Below are 3971 nucleotides of genomic sequence, written 5' to 3' on the forward strand. Positions count from 1 at the left end.
ATTTTGTAAAATTATGCGCACTAGGTGCAATCTAGTCCACTCACTGTCAAAAAAAAAAAAAAAATAATAATAATAATAATAAAAAAAAGCATTTTCTAAAGGCATGTCTGTGAGCCCTAGGGATGAGTCTCATCTGGAAGCAAGGATTAAGTATTCAGAGATGACAGAAAAATCACCTCCCTCTTTCTTCAGCTGACGAGTGCAGGCCTTCAACTCCATCACAGCAGGTGCTGGACACTGCAGCACAACCCATGAAGAGCAGAATCACCCAGAGCAGCGGTTCTCAAATGAAGGCTTAGCTGCCCAAAGAAATATTTGAATGGCTGCTAGGTCCTGCATCTCACCCACACTACCATGGCCTTGGAGAGCCATTAGGAAAATCTGTGCAGAGGCGGCTCACCATTCTGAACGGTCTTTTCAGTGCAAATACAAAAGCACACGCTGACACAGCCTCCTCCGGAGGGGTAAGTCCACCAGCCCGCTCCCAACTGCAGGAGGGCAGAGCCAGTACCACTCAGTGGCACAGGACCGTCTGTCCACCTTCTTTAAAGCTGTCCTGCAACATCTTGAGGACATAGACAGTGATCCCAGCCCCTTCCTTCAGCAGCCTGGGCACGCTCCCATGCCAGTAACATGTGCCTGCAAGCAGAAATTTGCTCAGTGTTTACCAGAGCCAGCAGGCTCCTGCCAGCGTACCCCAGAATCTTTGCTGGGAAAACTATAAATGTGTCCTGCAGTCTGAAGGCATTTGAGTAAGCCAAATCCACGGGAAGGAGTTCTGCACAGACACTCTATAGACTGACGTGTACAGACTTGAGGCATGGCCTTGAAACCACAGGGCAGAAAACTGATAGCCAGAAGCCAGCCCTCACCCGCATCTCACCTCCCTCGTGTGCTTTTAAGCTGTGAGGTTATGGCCTGAGCTAGGTGGAGTTTATCATGCAGCGCCTTGCAGGATCACTGTGTGCATCCTGCAGACCAGGCTGCATCATAGCCAGAGGCAGAAGAGCCTGGTTGGAGGTGCCAGCCAAGGGTACAGCCTGTTCTCCTCCACAAGCTTCTAAACATTTTGGGTAGCTATACACAATTCTTGTATTTGTTCCGTCGGCATGCCCGAAAGTCGCGTGACAGCCGGTATGTACACCCTGTCCTCACGCACAGAACAAAGACACTCAGTTTGGTATGCTGCTCAGGTGACTGAAGTACCACTGTTTTACAAAGTGGCTTATTCACGAACAAATTATGTATGTGTCACTGCTCTCCACAATAAAATGTAGAAAGTTTTATAGTGCATTTGATAAATCCTTTTTTTTTTTGGTATCATTTAACTAAAATTTTATGTTCAGGATTGCTTTCTACAATACACAATGCAAATGAAAAAGAAATGTGGGAAAAATTACATCCCTAAGCAGAAAATAAATAAATAAATAAATAAATAAATAAATAAATAAATAAAATTTGCTGGGTTTAAAACATATGGGTTGTATCTGGTGGTTCTGTATAGCCCTGGGTGACAAGTTACACTATTCCTACGCTTGGAGCAAGAAATAAGGGAGAGGAAACATGTCTGTATGGCTGCTGCACTAATACTGTTTTAGGGCTCTTGGCGTTGTGGGTCTGGCGTTATTAGCTGTGCCTGAACAGAAGGTTAGTCCAGCTTCCACAGCCACCCACATGCCCCGGCACTGCTCTCTTCCCATGGCCTGGAGGACGTTGTGCATGGAGGTCCCTCCCTTCTTCCGAAACACACCTGATGTGGGAGGAGAAAGCCTGTGACCCCTTCAAGTAGCTTTTCTGCCATACTGTCCCCAGTGGTCTAGACCTCTATAATACTTTATGGCCATGTGTGGTCTCAGAAATAGGATGTCAGAGCTGACAGTCAGCCACAATCCATCCTTCCCACAAGGCTATTGAGTGTGACAGTAAACACTCACCCTGAGCTAAGGCCGTTTTGAAAGATCACTTGAAGGCAAGTCGCTGAAAAACACACAGGCTGTTTCAAATGGGAACAGCGAGACCGGCGCCTGTGCTGATTTGCCTTAGCTTCAGATACAAGGTCACACAGTAGGAGAAAAGAAAAAAGGAGTAAAGAAAAAAACAACCAAACAAACACAAAAAATAAAACAAACAAACAAACAAACAAAACTAAAACTGAAAACAGCACGTGTTGTATAATGGAATGATTTTAATAACGAAATCACTCATTCTCCCTTCTTATTCACAGAGATTCATTCAGCCAGCCTGGAAGCTAACCTCTTCCCTCCACAGATTGTCTTTACTTTATGTTGGTACCCAGTAATGTGCATACCACATACGGGAAGTTAACTTCTTCGGTCCTTGCCCAGAGAAAAACTACATGAAGCAAAGCAAGGGAAGGATAGGAGCCAGCACTGCTTCTCTCACCAGTGCCGGTTCCAGTCAGCCAGCACTGACAGAACTTGCTTCCACCCCAGAAACTTCCTGCAGCAAAGGAGCATGGCAGGTCCACAATAAGGAGCAACGCAGTGAGATCTGACATGAGCTCCTGACAGAAGCACAACCTTGTATGCCATGTTAGTAGGTCAGAAGGATGAGGCAGTACTGTCAAAAGGCACAACTAAGGAAGGATATTGAGACCAGTGATAAAGAAGTGGCTCCTCTTTTGTGTTTTATGCAAAATGACTGCAATTCCAGTCACTACCTTTTGCAATAGCTCTGCTACTTCAGAAGACCACGAACAACAAGTGTTCAAAATTTATAAGCTTACTCATCTAATGTTGTTTTCTTCAGCATACAATATGTCACTAGATGGATTACTCATCACATTTCTGAAAGTCTTCTCCCACATCCTATTTCAGTTAACATCCACTAATTTTACAGAGCACTGAGCACTTAACACAGTCAAATTATTTTCATGGAACTACTAGAAAAATTAGCCCCTCTGGCCACAGCTCCACAGGTGATAACAAACAAGTGCTCTACCTTGCCTATCATGCTTACAGCAACATTCCTGTGACACTTGAGAAAGATTTTATCAAGGCTGCTCAGCAGTTGTTTTAAGCAGCTTGTCAGAGCCACTACCCAAAAAGCATCCTCAGACTCAATAAAAAAAGTTACTATTTTTATAGTTCATGCATTTAATTACAAGAACAGCATAAGCTACTTAGAACTGTTAACGCTTACAGCACTCAGTTCATCTACCACATTTTTAGACCAGTATCTCAGAACTTTGCCCCCCTTCATCTGCAAGTGTTCTTGAAACACTTGGCCACTGAGAAACTATCTCATATAATATTTAAGTCTATCTACTATTAGTTGACAAGAACTTTCCAGATTGAATAGAATTTCCAAACTCACAGAATTCCCAACAGAGTGCTTCTAAGTGAAGCACTCAGATGCAGGTATCTGTAAGATGTTAGTAATGCATCAAAATGTAAAAGTGAATTACTCCTTTAATCTGTTTAAGAGAACTGATTCTACTTCAAGCCTAGATATACTGGAAAATTCTGCAAGGTTCAGGAATGAAATTAGTAGTCCAGAAGCAAACTGAAAATTACTTCAAGCACAATAAAAATGCTAGGAAATACATGAGTTTTGGGGGCAACAATGTCAGTTGGTCCATACAAAAAAGATGCGCGTGCTCTCACCTGCTCTGTTAGAGAGAGACAAACTTCCACTGCAGCCCCAGACTTTCCTCTCCCAACAGAGGACAACACTGTCTAGAATTAATGTTTTTTTTCAATTCCCAAAAAATATTCATATGAACCATTTACCTTTGTGACTAGAAAAACTAGATAACTGCAGATACATAACTTCAGAAATAACTTCTCACCAACTGGAGTATTTGAAAGTGATCTGATTAACAGCATTCTGGCAATTAAGAATCTTTTAATTATGGCTTTAATTTATTACTGATAGTTAACTACAGGTATTAATTGGAAAAAAAATCTGTACGAATAATTGATATCTTAATAAAAAAAACAACAGTCATA

This window comes from Anser brachyrhynchus, assembly GCF_964034855.1.
Source record: "Anser brachyrhynchus genome assembly, chromosome: 1".
NCBI classification, from domain to species: domain Eukaryota; kingdom Metazoa; phylum Chordata; class Aves; order Anseriformes; family Anatidae; genus Anser; species Anser brachyrhynchus.